The sequence below is a fragment of the Salvelinus alpinus genome, chromosome 10 (assembly GCF_045679555.1).
Source record: "Salvelinus alpinus chromosome 10, SLU_Salpinus.1, whole genome shotgun sequence".
Lineage (NCBI taxonomy): Eukaryota > Metazoa > Chordata > Actinopteri > Salmoniformes > Salmonidae > Salvelinus > Salvelinus alpinus.
This window is the reverse complement of record NC_092095.1, coordinates 8,415,565-8,433,657: the sequence shown is the minus strand read 5'-3', so window position 1 is coordinate 8,433,657 and position 18,093 is coordinate 8,415,565. Positions and strand designations below refer to the sequence as shown.

The 18,093-nt window shown below is 44.5% G+C and overlaps 1 protein-coding gene across 11 annotated transcripts in view; it reads right to left on the bottom strand.

The window, feature by feature from the left end:
- The window catches only part of LOC139531481 (eyes absent homolog 1-like), a 119,574-nt gene extending 101,687 nt beyond the window's left edge, over window positions 1–17,887 (bottom strand). For 10 of the 11 annotated variants that reach the window (XM_071327961.1, XM_071327966.1, XM_071327965.1 and 7 more), the window contains exon 1: window positions 17,573–17,887. The gene's annotated coding sequence lies outside the window, so the exon portion shown is untranslated. Of the gene's footprint in view, window positions 1–15,837; window positions 15,933–17,572 lie in introns of those variants that run through there. The other variant, XM_071327962.1, reaches the window with a different exon arrangement.
- Between the last annotated feature and the right edge of the window lie 206 nt (window positions 17,888–18,093).

The window sequence follows — 18,093 nt, the reverse complement described above, 5'->3', positions numbered from 1 at the left end:
TCAATAACACCCCCACCACCATGGATAACTACCCCTCTAACCCTCAATAACACTGCACAACATGTGGAGGACTAGGAGGAGGAGGAGGAGGAGGAGGAGGAGGTAAAAATAAAACACTCCAATTTGCGGCGTGGTCTATAGGTGATATAGACCCTCCATCCTACTGCAGGAGATATAGACTCTCCATCCTACTGCAGGTGATATAGACCCTCCACCCTACTACCACCAGGTGATGTAGATCCTCCAGCGTACTGCAGGTGATATAGACCCTCCAGGGTACTTCCACCAGGTGATATAGACCATCCAGTCTACTGCAGGTGATATAGTCCCTCCAGGCTACTTCCACCAGGTGATATAGACCCTCCAGGCTACTACAGGTGATATAGACCATCCAGCCTACTGCAGGTGATATGGACCATCCAGGCTACTACAGGTGATATAGACCATCCAGCCTACTGCAGGTGATATAGACCATCCAGTCTACTGCAGTTGATATAGACCATCCAGTCTACTGCAGGTGATATAGACCATCCAGTCTACTGCAGGTGATATAGACCATCCAGGCTACTACCACCAGGTGATATAGACCCTCCAGGCTACTACCACCAGGTGATATAGACCATCCAGCCAACTGCAGGTGATATAGACCATCCAGGCTACTACCACCAGGTGATATAGACCCTCCACCCTACTTCCACCAGGTGATATAGACCCTCCAGGCTACTACCACCAGGTGATATAGACCCTCTAGGCTACTACCACCAGGTGATATAGACCCTCCACCCTACTACCACCAGGTGATATAGACCCTCCAGGCTACTACCACCAGGTGATATAGACCCTCTAGGCTACTACCACCAGGTGATATAGACCCTCCAGGCTACTACCACCAGGTGATATAGACCCTCCAGGCTACTACCACCAGGTGATATAGACCCTCCAGGCTACTACCACCAGGTGATATAGACCCTCCAGGCTACTACCACCAGGTGATATAGACCCTCCAGGCTACTACCACCAGGTGATATAGACCCTCCAGGATACTACCACCAGGTGATATAGACCCTCCAGGCTACTACCACCAGGTGATATAGACCCTCCAGGATACTGCAGGTGATATAGACGCTCCAGGCTACTACCACCAGGTGATATAGACCATTCAGTCTACTGCAGGTGATATAGACCCTCCAGTCTACTGCAAGTGATATAAACCCTCCAGTCTACTGCAGGTGATATAGACCATCCAGTCTACTGCAGGTGATATAGACCATCCAGTCTACTGCAGGTGATATAGACCATCCAGTCTACTGCAGGTGATATAGACCATCCAGTCTACTGCAGGTGATATAGACCATCCAGTCTACTGCAGGTGATATAGACCATCCAGTCTACTGCAGGTGATATAGACCATCCAGTCTACTGCAGGTGATATAGACCATCCAGTCTACTGCAGGTGATATAGACCATCCAGTCTACTGCAGGTGATATAGACCCTCCAGTCTACTGCAAGTGATATAAACCCTCCAGTCTACTGCAGGTGATATAGACCATCCAGTCTACTGCAGGTGATATAGACCCTCCAGGCTACTACCACCAGGTGATATAGACCCTCCAGTCTACTGCAAGTGATATAAACCCTCCAGTCTACTGCAGGTGATATAGACCATCCAGTCTACTGCAGGTGATATAGACCCTCCAGGCTACTACCACCAGGTGATATAGACCCTCCAGTCTACTGCAGGTGATATAGACCCTCCAGGCTACTACCACCAGGTGATATTGACCCTCCAGTCTACTGCAGGTGATATAGACCATCCAGTCTACTGCAGGTGATATAGACCATCCAGTCTAATGCAGGTGATATAGACCATCCAGTCTACTGCAGGTGATATAGACCATCCAGTCTACTGCAGGTGATATAGACCATCCAGTCTACTGCAGGTGATATAGACCATCCAGTCTACTGCAGGTGATATAGACCCTCCAGGCTACTACCACCAGGTGATATAGACCCTCCAGTCTACTGCAGGTGATATAGACCATCCAGTCTACTGCAGGTGATATAGACCATCCAGTCTACTGCAGGTGATATAGACCCTCCAGTCTACTGTAGGTGATATAGACCCTCCAGTCTACTGCAGGTGATATAGACCCTCCAGTCTACTGCAGGTGATATAGACCATCCAGTCTACTGCAGGTGATATAGACCATCCAGTCTACTGCAGGTGATATAAACCATCCAGTCTACTGCAGGTGATATAGACCATCCAGTCTACTGCCACCAGGTGATTTTGGCCAGGTAAGAACAGCCGGGGAGAGAAGGGGTGCAGCTGAGAAATGTATTTATTGTTTAAAAAAGGGGTGCAGGCAGCATTCAGCAACTTTATGTTCCTCTCATCTCAACCTGAACACCCGCTCTTGAAGAACAGAACACAGTTACAGCTACCCTAGAGAACAGAACACAGTTACAGCTACCCTAGAGAACAGAACACAGTTACAGCTACCCTAGAGAACAGAACACAGTTACAGCTACCCTAGAGAACAGAACACAGTTACAGCTACCATAGAGAACATAACACAGTTACAGCTACCATAGAGAACAGAACACAGTTACAGCTACCATAGAGAACAGAACACAGTTACAGCTACCATAGAGAACAGAACACAGTTACAGCTACCATAGAGAACAGAACACAGTTACAGATACCCTAGAGAACAGAACACAGTTACAGCTACCATAGAGAACAGAACACAGTTACAGCTACCCTAGAGAACAGAACACAGTTACAGCTACCCTAGAGAACAGAACACAGTTACAGCTACCGTAGAGAACAGAACACAGTTACAGATACCCTAGAGAACAGAACACAGTTACAGCTACCCTAGAGAACAGAACACAGTTACAGCTACCATAGAGAACAGAACACAGTTACAGATACCCTAGAGAACAGAACACAGTTACAGCTACCATAGAGAACAGAACACAGTTACAGCTACCCTAGAGAACAGAACACAGTTACAGCTACCATAGAGAACAGAACACAGTTACATCTACCCTAGAGAACAGAACACAGTTACAGTTACCCTAGAGAACAGAACACAGTTACAGCTACCATAGAGAACAGAACACAGTTACAGCTACCATAGAGAACAGAACACAGTTACAGCTACCATAGAGAACAGAACACAGTTACAGATACCCTAGAGAACAGAACACAGTTACAGATACCCTAGAGAACAGAACACAGTTACAGCTACCCTAGAGAACAGAACACAGTTACAGATACCCTAGAGAACAGAACACAGTTACAGCTACCCTAGAGAACAGAACACAGTTACAGCTACCATAGAGAACAGAACACAGTTACAGATACCCTAGAGAACAGAACACAGTTACAGCTACCCTAGAGAACAGAACACAGTTACAGCTACCATAGAGAACAGAACACAGTTACAGATACCCTAGAGAACAGAACACAGTTACAGCTACCCTAGAGAACAGAACACAGTCACAGCTACCATAGAGAACAGAACACAGTTACAGATACCCTAGAGAACAGAACACAGTTACAGCTACCCTAGAGAACAGAACACAGTTACAGCTACCATAGAGAACAGAACACAGTTACAGATACCCTAGAGAACAGAACACAGTTACAGCTACCCTAGAGAACAGAACACAGTTACAGCTACCATAGAGAACAGAACACAGTTACAGCTACCCTAGAGAACAGAACACAGTTACAGCTACCCTAGAGAACAGAACACAGTTACAGCTACCCTAGAGAACAGAACACAGTTACAGCTACCCTAGAGAACAGAACACAGTTACAGCTACCATAGAGAACAGAACACAGTTACAGCTACCCTAGAGAACAGAACACAGTTACAGCTACCCTAGAGAACAGAACACAGTTACAGCTACCATAGAGAACAGAACACAGTTACATCTACCCTAGAGAATAGAACACAGTTACAGTTACCCTAGAGAACAGAACACAGTTACAGCTACCATAGAGAACAGAACACAGTTACAGCTACCCTAGAGAACAGAACACAGTTACAGCTACCCTAGAGAACAGAACACAGTTACAGCTACCATAGAGAACAGAACACAGTTACAGCTACCCTAGAGAACAGAACACAGTTACAGCTACCATAGAGAACAGAACACAGTTACAGCTACCCTAGAGAACAGAACACAGTTACAGCTACCCTAGAGAACAGAACACAGTTACAGCTACCATAGAGAACAGAACACAGTTACAGCTACCCTAGAGAACAGAACACAGTTACAGCTACCCTAGAGAACAGAACACAGTTACAGCTACCATAGAGAACAGAACACAGTTACAGCTACCCTAGAGAACAGAACACAGTTACAGCTACCCTAGAGAACAGAACACAGGTACAGCTACCCTAGAGAACAGAACACAGTTACAGCTACCCTAGAGAACAGAACACAGTTACAGCTACCCTAGAGAACAGAACACAGTTACAGCTACCCTAGAGAACAGAACACAGCTACCCTAGAGAGCAGAACACAGTTACAGCTACCCTAGAGAACAGAACACAGCTACCCTAGAGAACAGAACACAGCTACCCTAGAGAACAGAACACAGTTACAGCTACCCTAGAGAACAGAACACAGTTACAGCTACCCTAGAGAACAGAACAAAGTTAAAACTACCCTAGAGAACAGAACACAGTTACAGCTACCCTAGAGAACAGAACACAGTTACAGCTACCCTAGAGAACAGAACACAGTTACAGCTACCCTAGAGAACAAAACACAGTTACAGCTACCCTAGAGAACAGAACACAGTTACAGCTACCCTAGAGAACAGAACACAGTTACAGCTACCCTAGAGAACAGAACACAGTTACAGCTACCCTAGAGAACAGAACACAGTTACAGCTACCCTAGAGAACAGAACACAGTTACAGCTACCCTAGAGAACAGAACACAGTTACAGCTACCCTAGAGAACAGAACACAGTTACAGCTACCCTAGAGGCCAGAACACAGTTACAGCTACCCTAGAGAACAGAACACAGTTACAGCTACCCTAGAGAGCAGAACACAGTTACAGCTACCCTAGAGAACAGAACACAGCTACCCTAGAGAACAGAACACAGCTACCCTAGAGAACAGAACACAGTTACAGCTACCCTAGAGAACAGAACACAGTTACAGCTACCCTAGAGAACAGAACACAGTTACAGCTACCCTAGAGAACAAAACACAGTTACAGCTACCCTAGAGAACAGAACACAGTTACAGCTACCCTAGAGAACAGAACACAGTTACAGCTACCCTAGAGAACAGAACACAGTTACAGCTACCCTAGAGAACAGAACACAGTTACAGCTACCCTAGAGAACAGAACACAGTTACAGCTACCCTAGAGAACAGAACACAGTTACAGCTACCCTAGAGGCCAGAACACAGTTACAGCTACCCTAGAGAACAGAACACAGTTACAGCTACCCTAGAGAGCAGAACACAGTTACAGCTACCCTAGAGAACAGAACACAGCTACCCTAGAGAACAGAACACAGCTACCCTAGAGAACAGAACACAGTTACAGCTACCCTAGAGAACAGAACACAGTTACAGCTACCCTAGAGAACAGAACACAGTTACAGCTACCCTAGAGAACAAAACACAGTTACAGCTACCCTAGAGAACAGAACACAGTTACAGCTACCCTAGAGAACAGAACACAGTTACAGCTACCCTAGAGAACAGAACACAGTTACAGCTACCCTAGAGAACAGAACACAGTTACAGCTACCCTAGAGAACAGAACACAGTTACAGCTACCCTAGAGAACAGAACACAGTTACAGATACCCTAGAGAACAGAACACAGTTACAGCTACCCTAGAGAACAGAACACAGTTACAGCTACCCTAGAGAACAGAACACAGTTACAGCTACCCTAGAGAACAGAACACAGTTACAGCTACCCTAGAGGCCAGAACACAGTTACAGCTACCCTAGAGAACAGAACACAGTTACAGCTACCCTAGAGAGCAGAACACAGTTACAGCTACCCTAGAGAACAGAACACAGCTACCCTAGAGAACAGAACACAGCTACCCTAGAGAACAGAACACAGTTACAGCTACCCTAGAGAACAGAACACAGTTACAGCTACCCTAGAGAACAGAACACAGTTACAGCTACCCTAGAGAACAAAACACAGTTACAGCTACCCTAGAGAACAGAACACAGTTACAGCTACCCTAGAGAACAGAACACAGTTACAGCTACCCTAGAGAACAGAACACAGTTACAGCTACCCTAGAGAACAGAACACAGTTACAGCTACCCTAGAGAACAGAACACAGTTACAGCTACCCTAGAGAACAGAACACAGTTACAGCTACCCTAGAGAACAGAACACAGTTACAGCTACCCTAGAGAACAGAACACAGTTACAGCTACCCTAGAGAGCAGAACACAGTTACAGCTACCCTAGAGAACAGAACACAGCTACAGCTACCATAGAGAACAGAACACAGTTACAGCTACCCTAGAGAACAGAACACAGTTACAGCTACCATAGAGAACAGAACACAGTTACAGCTACCATAGAGAACAGAACACAGTTACAGCTACCATAGAGAACAGAACACAGTTACAGCTACCATGGAGACCAGAACACAGTTACAGCTACCCTAGAGAACAGAACACAGTTACAGCTACCATAGAGAACAGAACACAGTTACAGCTACCCTAGAGAACAGAACACAGTTACAGCTACTATAGAGAACAGAACACACTTACAGCTACCCTAGAGAACAGAACACAGTTACAGCTACCATAGAGAACAGAACACAGTTACAGCTACCCTAGAGAACAGAACACAGTTACAGCTACCATAGAGAACAGAACACAGTTACAGCTACCCTAGAGAACAGAACACAGTTACAGCTACCATAGAGAACAGAACACAGTTACAGCTACCCTAGAGAACAGAACACAGTTACAGATACCCTAGAGAACAGAACACAGCTACAGCTACCATAGAGAACAGAACACAGTTACAGCTACCCTAGAGAACAGAACACAGTTACAGCTACCCTAGAGAACAGAACACAGTTACAGCTACCCTAGAGAACAGAATACAGTTACAGCTACCCTAGAGAACAGAACACAGTTACAGCTACCCTAGAGAACAGAACACAGTTACAGCTACCCTAGAGAACAGAACACAGTTACAGCTACCCTAGAGAACAGAACCAGAGAGCTAACCAGAGGGCTAACCAGAGAGCTAACCAGAGGGCTAACCAAAGGGCTAACCAGAGGGCTAACCAGAGAGCTAACCAGAGAGCTAACCAGAGGGCTAACCAGAGGGCTAACCAGAGGGCTAACCAGGGGGCTAACCAGAGAGCTAACCAGAGAGCTAACCAGAGGGCTAACCAGAGAGCTAACCAGAGGGCTAACTAGAGGGCTAACCAGGGGGCTAACCAGAGAGCTAACCAGAGGGCTAACTAGAGGGCTAACCAGAGAGCCAACCAGAGAGCTAACCAGAGAGCTAACCAGAGGGCTAACCAGAGGGCTAACCAGGGGGCTAACCAGAGAGCTAACCAGAGAGCTAACCAGAAGGCTAACCAGAGAGCTAACCAGGGGGCTAACCAGAAGGCTAACCAGAAGGCTAACCAGAGGGCTAACCAGAGGGCTAACCAGAGAGCTAACCAGGGTCTTCACATTGATCAGCATCGCCGCATGGATCCACCTCGACGGACGCAGCAGATACTCAGAGACACACTGAGTGAATGAATGCCAGCATGTATTATTGGAACGTGATGGTTTTTACTTGGGTTTTCTAGTGGGAGAATGTACCGGTTCTTATTCTAGTACCAGGATTCAACGAGGCTTGTAGTATTTATATCATTTGATTTTGATTTGTTGCTACTAGATAGAGATTAATTAGACTGTTCAAAGGTTTAGTAATATTTACATATTTTAGGTAAAATAATTCATCACAGAAAATACAATTAGGTCCATCTGCAATTGTGCTATTAGTTTTTTGGTTAAACAAGGATCAATAGATTATTTTTTTTTACAAAGGAATTGTACACATTTAATTTTATAGGGCACAGAATGCATATTTCTTTGAATTTGACAGACTATGAAAAACCCATGAAACAACGCTTCAATCAGAATAAGTTTAAAACAACTGATCTTCTTAAGACTCTCAGTTCGGTCCGCGTGGTTCATGGTTGACCTGGACAAATATCTCCAATGGAGAAGAATGTAGATACACACAACAATTGAATACAGATGTGGACTGGGATTAGAGACAGTTTACAAAAAACGCTACACTTCACTAGCATCTCTCTGTGTGTCTGCTTCACTAGTATCTCTCTGTGTGTCTGCTTCCACTAGTATCTCTCTGTGTGTCTGCTTCACTAGTATCTCTCTGTGTGTCTGCTTCCACTAGTATCTCTCTGTGTGTCTGCTTCCACTAGTATCTCTCTGTGTGTCTGCTTCACTAGTATCTCTCTGTGTGTCTGCTTCCACTAGTATCTCTCTGTGTGTCTGCTTCACTAGTATCTCTCTGTGTGTCTGCTTCCACTAGTATCTCTCTGTGTGTCTGCTTCCACTAGCATCTCTCTGTGTGTCTGCTTCCACTAGTATCTCTCTGTGTGTCTGCTTCCACTAGTATCTCTCTGTGTGTCTGCTTCACTAGTATCTCTCTGTGTGTCTGCTTCCACTAGTATCTCTCTGTGTGTCTGCTTCCACTAGCATCTCTCTGTGTGTCTGCTTCACTAGTATCTCTCTGTGTGTCTGCTTCCACTAGCATCTCTCTGTGTGTCTGCTTCCACTAGTATCTCTCTGTGTGTCTGCTTCCACTAGCATCTCTCTGTGTGTCTGCTTCCACTAGTATCTCTCTGTGTGTCTGCTTCCACTAGTATCTCTCTGTGTGTCTGCTTCCACTAGTATCTCTCTGTGTGTCTGCTTCCACTAGTATCTCTCTGTGTGTCTGCTTCCACTAGTATCTCTCTGTGTGTCTGCTTCCACTAGTATCTCTCTGTGTGTCTGCTTCACTAGTATCTCTCTGTGTGTCTGCTTCCACTAGTATCTCTCTGTGTGTCTGCTTCACTAGTATCTCTCTGTGTGTCTGCTTCCACTAGTATCTCTCTGTGTGTCTGCTTCCACTAGCATCTCTCTGTGTGTCTGCTTCCACTAGTATCTCTCTGTGTGTCTGCTTCACTAGTATCTCTCTGTGTGTCTGCTTCCACTAGCATCTCTCTGTGTGTCTGCTTCACTAGTATCTCTCTGTGTGTCTGCTTCCACTAGCATCTCTCTGTGTGTCTGCTTCACTAGTATCTCTCTGTGTGTCTGCTTCCACTAGCATCTCTCTGTGTGTCTGCTTCACTAGTATCTCTCTGTGTGTCTGCTTCACTAGTATCTCTCTGTGTGTCTGCTTCCACTAGCATCTCTCTGTGTGTCTGCTTCACTAGTATCTCTCTGTGTGTCTGCTTCCACTAGTACTCTCTGTGTGTCTGCTTCACTAGTATCTCTCTGTGTGTCTGCTTCACTAGTATCTCTCTGTGTGTCTGCTTCCACTAGCATCTCTCTGTGTGTCTGCTTCACTAGTATCTCTCTGTGTGTCTGCTTCCACTAGTATCTCTCTGTGTGTCTGCTTCCACTAGTATCTCTCTGTGTGTCTGCTTCCACTAGTATCTCTCTGTGTGTCTGCTTCCACTAGTATCTCTCTGTGTGTCTGCTTCCACTAGTATCTCTCTGTGTGTCTGCTTCACTAGTATCTCTCTGTGTGTCTGCTTCACTAGTATCTCTCTGTGTGTCTGCTTCCACTAGTATCTCTCTGTGTGTCTGCTTCCACTAGTATCTCTCTGTGTGTCTGCTTCCACTAGTATCTCTCTGTGTGTCTGCTTCCACTAGTATCTCTCTGTGTGTCTGCTTCACTAGTATCTCTCTGTGTGTCTGCTTCCACTAGTATCTCTCTGTGTGTCTGCTTCACTAGTATCTCTCTGTGTGTCTGCTTCCACTAGTATCTCTCTGTGTGTCTGCTTCACTAGTATCTCTCTGTGTGTCTGCTTCCACTAGCATCTCTCTGTGTGTCTGCTTCACTAGTATCTCTCTGTGTGTCTGCTTCCACTAGTATCTCTCTGTGTGTCTGCTTCACTAGTATCTCTCTGTGTGTCTGCTTCCACTAGCATCTCTCTGTGTGTCTGCTTCACTAGCATCTCTCTGTGTGTCTGCTTCCACTAGTATCTCTCTGTGTGTCTGCTTCCACTAGTATCTCTCTGTGTGTCTGCTTCCACTAGTATCTCTCTGTGTGTCTGCTTCCACTAGTATCTCTCTGTGTGTCTGCTTCCACTAGTATCTCTCTGTGTGTCTGCTTCCACTAGTATCTCTCTGTGTGTCTGCTTCCACTAGTATCTCTCTGTGTGTCTGCTTCCACTAGTATCTCTCTGTGTGTCTGCTTCACTAGTATCTCTCTGTGTGTCTGCTTCCACTAGTATCTCTCTGTGTGTCTGCTTCCACTAGTATCTCTCTGTGTGTCTGCTTCCACTAGTATCTCTCTGTGTGTCTGCTTCCACTAGTATCTCTCTGTGTGTCTGCTTCCACTAGTATCTCTCTGTGTGTCTGCTTCCACTAGCATCTCTCTGTGTGTCTGCTTCCACTAGTATCTCTCTGTGTGTCTGCTTCCACTAGTATCTCTCTGTGTGTCTGCTTCCACTAGTATCTCTCTGTGTGTCTGCTTCCACTAGTATCTCTCTGTGTGTCTGCTTCCACTAGCATCTCTCTGTGTGTCTGCTTCCACTAGTATCTCTCTGTGTGTCTGCTTCCACTAGTATCTCTCTGTGTGTCTGCGTGGCCAAAGAGACCCACTGCATCGCCAACAAACACCACACTGATTATGTTATTTTTGTTTTTCATCTACGCAAAATTTAGCATTTGAGAAAATAGGCTAAAAGATACACGGGCCTCTCTGTGTTTCTAACTGAGAGAAGGAAAGGGATGAAATTTAAACACTTTAACCTCAAATGTAAACAGTGCTTGTATAGTTTAGGTCCTTTGTTGATAATTTTTTTTTACCTTTTATTTAATATTTAACTAGGCAAGTCAGTTAAGAACAGATTCTTATTTACAATGACGGCCTAGGAACAGTGGGTTCACTGCCTTGTTCAGGAGCAGAACGACAGATTTTCACCTTGTCAGCTCAGGGATTTGACCTGGCAACCTTTACGGTTACTGGCCCAACGCTCTAACCACTAGGCTACCTGCCACCCCTATGTAGTTCATTTCATTAAAATTACTTATTTTCAAGTAATTATTGTCACCAAGTAAAATATTAAAATGTATAATTAAACATTAATCTAAGTATAGAATGAAAGCTTATGCCAGAAAGGTAAATTAACATATTATAAAAAAAAAAAACATGAATCAAAAACATGCCCATATGTTAAAAATATACCGATAATGGTCAGCTTTAACACACAAATTAAATATATATACACTAACGTGTGGAAGCACACAGCAAGATACATTTAGGAATTTGTACTTATCTGTAATTAAAAGGTGTAATTTCTAACAGATGTGTCACTTTGTCCCGTTTTGCTGGATCTGACACACTGCTCCGTGCAACAATCCACTGAATAGCTACATTAAACCTGTTAATACCATGCTCTTCAACCCACCTAATTATTTCCAGAAGGCCAGTTCCCCCTTTGAGGGCCCATCAAACAAGATTTAAGGTAGACATTTTATCACACCCTCCCTACCGCACGGCCGTGGCTGCCACAGAAAGACCGAGAGACTGACAGAGAGAGAGAGAGCAAGAGAGAGTGCGCGAGACAGAGACAGACAGAGAGAGAGAGAGAGAGATTGAGAGACAGATTGAGAGAGAGAGAGAGACAGAGAGGGAGAGAGGTAGAAAATGAGATAGTGAGATAGACAGAGAGAGATGCAAAAACAACACTTATTTGCCGCCACACCACACATGAAAGGAAGGCCAACGATACTGTTTCGGAACACTTTCTCTCAATGTAAACACGCATTCTAGAAAAAGTCTAAGATCCAATATTTTGACCTAAATCAAACGTTTAGTTTTGAATTAATTAACAATAGCTTTTTATTAACCTATTTCATTTGAGCAAAGAAAATGAAAAGAAAAGTTATGTGAATTCAACAACAAAAAATGTCTTTTAAAATTTGACCTTAAGTATTATATAATCCAGAGAAAATATGACATAGAGAAGTCAAGGAGGGAAACGTAATACATTTATTAATAAGATTCAAGAATTTGTAAACAAACATATTAATCCTGACGCATAATCCAAAAATAAATCACATCGCTAATTCCTGTATCTCATTTCCCCAGTATGCCAGTATGCCTGGTTCTCTCCCTGCAACGTCCACGTTTGCCTTATTAAAGCAAATACAGTCAGTTTGCTCTTTCAGCTCAGAAGTTAGTTTCCTTAAAATGGAATAGAAGGTAAACAACAACAAACAAACCGTTAAGTGGGTATTACTGCTAGATACGAGGGGGAAGGAGAGGGGTGGGGGGGAAGACAGCAGTCAACACCTGATCCCAGAGACTAATTTCCTGCTCTTTAGGACACATTTCCCCGTGCCAAACAGCCGCGCGTTAACTAAATAGAAACCCTCATTTAATAGACAACCTGGGATTCCATTCTCTCTCTCTCTCTCTCTCTCTCTCTCTCTCTCTCTCTCTCTCTCTCTCTCTCTCTCTCTCTCTCTCTCTCTCTCTCTCTCTCTCTCTCTCTCTCTCACACACACACACGCACAAACCGTATCAATTAAACCTCTGTGTCTTTCACCGGCCTCAATTTCCATCTCTGAGAGAAGAAGATTGACCCGGCCCCACACACACACACACACACACACACACACACACACACACACACACACACACACACACACACACACACACACACACACACACACACACACACACACACACACACACACACACACACACACACACACACACACACACACACACACACACACACACACACACACACACACACACGCGCGTGTGAGGCTTCTACAATAAACAAGGCCTTCTGAAGGCAAACAATGCTTCCTCTTCTGTCATCGGGGCCGACAGACCGGCCGACCAGCCACTGACTACCACTACCACTACCACAAAACTACCACTACTACTACTACTAGCTGGCTCCCTGAATAGGGCTGTGTGTGTCTGTCCAGCCACTGACTACCACTACTACTACTACTACTAGCTGGCTCCCTGAATAGGGCTGTGTGTGTCTGTCCAGCCACTGACTACCACTACTACTACTACTACTAGCTGGCTCCCTGAATAGGGCTGTGTGTGTCTGTCCAGCCACTGACTACCACTACTACTACTACTACTAGCTGGCTCCCTGAATAGGGCTGTGTGTGTCTGTCCAGCCACTGACTACCACTACCACTACTACTACTAGCTGCCTCCCTGAATAGGGCTGTGTGTGTCTGTCCAGCCACTGACTACCACTACCACTACTACTACTAGCTGCCTCCCTGAATAGGGCTGGGTGTGTCTGTCCAGCCACTGACTACCACTACCACTACTACTACTAGCTGGCTCCCTGAATAGGGCTGGGTGTGTGGACGTTTCTGTCCACACCTCAAAACGACATATAATACACAACAGAAATATAATAGAATATACACAGCAGAAATATAATAGGTATCATACTGTGTATAATAACGCTCTATTTAATAATGTGATGCACACTGCAGCCTAGGAAGGATGTCTACCAATAAGGGGTTTGATGCCTGGTCCTCTCCCTGCAGCGTCCCAGTATGCCTGGTTCTCTCCCTGCAGCCTCCCAGTATGCCTGGTTCTCTCCCTGCAGCGTCCCAGTATGCCTGGTTCTCTCCCTGCAGCCTCCCAGTATGCCTGGTTCTCTCCCTGCAGCGTCCCAGTATGCCTGGTTCTCTCCCTGCAGCCTCCCAGTATGCCTGGTTCTCTCCCTGCAGCGTCCCAGTATGCCTGGTTCTCTCCCTACAGCATCCCAGTATGCCTGGTTCTCTACCTACAGCGTCCCAGTATGCCTGGTTCTCTCCCTGAAACATCCCAGTATGCCTGGTTCTCTCCCTACAGCGTCCCAGTATGCATGGTTCTCTCCCTGAAACATCCCAGTATGCCTGGTTCTCTACCTGCAGCATCCCAGTTTGCCTGGTTCTCTCCCTGAAACATCCCAGTATGCCTGGTTCTCTCCCTGAAACATCCCAGTATACCTGGTTCTCTCCCTACAGCGTCCCAGTATGCCTGGTTCTCTCCCTACAGCGTCCCAGTATGCCTGGTTCTCTACCTGCAGCGTCCCAGCATGCCTGGTTCTCTCCCTACAGCGTCCCAGTATGCCTGGTTCTCTCCCTACAGCGTCCCAGTATGCCTGGTTCTCTCCCTACAGCGTCCCAGTATGCCTGGTTCTCTCCCTACAGCATCCCAGTATGCCTGGTTCTCTCCCTACAGTGTCACAGTATGCCTGGTTCTCTACCTGCAGCGTCCCAGTATGCCTGGTTCTCTCCCTACAGCGTCCCAGTATGCCTGGTTCTCTCCCTACAGCGTCCCAGTATGCCTGGTTCTCTCCCTACAGCGTCCCAGTATGCCTGGTTCTCTCCCTGCAGCGTCCCAGTATGCCTGGTTCTCTCCCTACAGCGTCCCAGTATGCCTGGTTCTCTCCCTACAGCGTCCCAGTATGCCTGGTTCTCTCCCTGCAGCGTCCCAGTTTGCCTGGTTCTCTCCCTACAATGTCCCAGTTTGCCTTATTAAAGCAAATACAGTCAGTAAACACCCAAATCAGCCTTCTCATTGTCCCTTCATTGGATAAACAGGCCTATTGTGTGAGTGAATGGGTCGCAGCAGGTTGCCTGCCTTATGCAACAAGCCTGCCATGATCACTGTCATGTTTGTCTACACAGAGAGAGAAAGACAGAGAGTGTGAGAGGGAGAGAGAGAGAGAGAGAGAGAGAGAGAGAGAGAGGGAGAGGGAGGGAGAGAAGGAGAGAGAGAGAGAGAGAGAGAGAGAGAGAGAGGGAGGGAGAGAGAGGGAGAGAGGTAGAGAGAAAGAGAGAGAGAGAGGGACAGAGAGAGAGAGAGAGAGGGAGGGAGAGAAGGAGAGAGAGAGAGAGAGAGAGAGAGGGAGAGAGAGAGAGGGAGAGAGAGGTAGAGAGAAAGAGAGAGAGAGAGGGACAGAGAGAGAGAGAGAGAGGGAGGGATAGAAGGAGAGAGAGAGGGAGAGAGAGGGAGAGAGAGGTAGAGAGAAAGAGAGAGAGAGAGGGACAGAGAGAGAGAGAGAGAGAGAGGGACAGAGAGACAGGGAGAGAGGTAGAGCGAGAGAGAGAGAGAGAGAGAGAGAGACCTGCTTGCTTACCTCGTTATATCCTGTACGTTCTATCTAGTCACTCTTTTATCTAAGGACTAGACTTAATGTCTTATTTTTCCAACAATCATCAAGGTAGGCAGTTGCACTTGGCGTAGATAGAACATTAAAACAGAGTAAATCAAAAGGGAAAGCACCATTTCATTTGAGAGAGATGAAAAAAACGCCTCACAGAGAATAATAATTACTGAGTCATAACGTCAGTCCACATCACCGTACAACCTCCTTACTGTTGCACATTTACCTCGAGACAGAGAGAGAGAGAGTCTAATACCGTGCCGTTTAAAACACGAAGAGGAACAAATAGTACTTGACTGATCAACACAAGACTGAAATGTGTCTTCTGTATAATATAAAGCTGTTACATATAAAACAAGCAGTATAGTATAGTATAACACAGTACAGTATAGTATATTATAGTATAGATCAGTATTTACCAGGCCTCTGTGTTATAGCTAGGCTAGAAGACGTGGTTGGTGGTGTCGGGGTTAGCGGTTGTCCTGTGAGTCTGGAGAACTGTAAGACCCTCGGGCTATAAGGAGTAATAGTCTACGGCATTCCTGGCTGCAGCAAGAGCAGATGTCATTAGATGTCAGCTGATTTAACTGGGCTGCTGTTGTTTAACGCATCGAAAATGTTTAACCGGGAGCTCAGGACACGGATATCCTATACGGACTTGGTAATGTCGGGAAACAGCTTCTTTTTTTTTTGTTGGTGTGTGTGTGCTTTTGCATTTGCTATTTATTTCATTTGTTTTTAATACACCTGCTTGTTTATTTGTTTTTGTTTGAAGAATTCAAATTTGTAAGTTTTTATTTGGCGTTCATTGTTGAGCAAAATAACATTGAAAGTTGATTTGTGCATGACTGAAAAAACAACTAGACACAGTTAATGGATATATATATATATATATATATATATATATATAGGAATATTAATTTGCAGTCAAGTCAGGGTTAAATAAGGTTCAGGGAAATTGCAACCATAATCCATATACATTTAAAATTAAAGAGCAATATTTTTTTCTCAAAAAAGTCTATCATTTTTATTAATTATTAAGAATATACCATTAAGTCCTAAGATTACTTAATTCTCAAACATTCAGTTAATACATTGTCATATATTTTCATATATTTTAAAGTATAATGTCTTAGTACTAGTGTTTTAATATTAATGTAATATAACATTTGTTGCAATTTACATTTTGTCCAACTCATGTAGCTTCCAAACTTGTTTTTATATTTTTGATGTAATCATTGAGCTACAGTTATTTTAAGATGGACACATTCAATGTTGTGTGTTATCTTAATAATATCGCTCTAAAATAACATTTAATAAAACATTGCTTTTGAAATAAATATGTTATTTTGATATTTTGAGATAGTGGATTAATAATTTCAAGATAACAACTATATCATGTGGTCATTCACCCGAGATTATATATTAACTGCTGTTATGTCAGAGATATCTTTCTGCTTCAAAACACGGTGTTAAAACTACCTAACATTATGTCAGAGATATCTTTCTGCTTCAAAACACGGTGTCAAAACTACCTAACATTATGTCAGAGATATCTTTCTGCCTCAAAACACGGTGTTAAAACTGCCTAACATTATGTCAGAGATATCTTTCTGCTTCAAAACACGGTGTTAAAACTGCCTAACATTATGTCAGAGATATCTTTCTGCCTCAAAACACGGTGTTAAAACTACCTAACATTATGTCAGAGATATCTTTCTGCCTCAAAACACGGTGTTAAAACTGCCTAACATTATGTCAGAGATATCTTTCTGCTTCAAAACACGGTGTTAAAACTACCTAACATTATGTCAGAGATATCTTTCTGCTTCAAAGCACGGTGTTTAAACTATTTAACGCAAAATAATACATGTCAATATATCAATATTTAATTACAAAATGCTTTAAATGCCTCAATTAATTAAATTATTACAGTTTACAATGATACCCGTAATACTAAGTTACTTAAGGAGCAGAGTAGAGTAAGTTTTAAAAAAAACATCTTGATATAGCAGACCCAGTGACAGGCAGGCAGGCAGGCAGGCAGGCAGGCAGGCAGGCAGGCAGGCAGGCAGGCAGGCATCAGACTAACCAGATAAACAGTGATATAGCATTAAATTGAATACCGCTTTAAGAATACAAAGTCATACTCACTCCAATTATGGTGGAATCCCTGTACTTTTGCTGGTATCCCGTTCCTTTAAGTTTTGTTATAATCTTCTTACAGCCAAGTCTGTCCAGTCCAGAAACAACAGAGAAACTTCATCAAAAAGAGAGAGTTCTTCAAGAGTTGGTAGAACCTGTAACGCAACAAATTACCAGCTACAAGACAGCTTTTTCTTTTTCATTTTAAGTGTTAGAACCCATGGAGCACCGATACACACACTAGCTGGGATCTCAAGAGACCGAGTCAGAGTGAGAACGACAGTTGTCCGATTACTGCTTCAGGCAGTGACTAGAGAGTGTCTGAGGAAGAGGGAAAGAGAGAGAGAGAGAGAGAGAGAGAGAGAGGGAGGGAGGGAGGGAGGGAGGAGGGCGGGAGGGAGGGAGGAAAGCAGTGAGGGGAGGGAGTGGAGGGGAGAGAGGGAGAAACAGCACGGAGAGAAGTGGAGAGACTGCTGTTTGAGCTGTTTGAAAGAGCAGAAAGTTGTTGCAGACAGCAAGGCAGTCAGGCA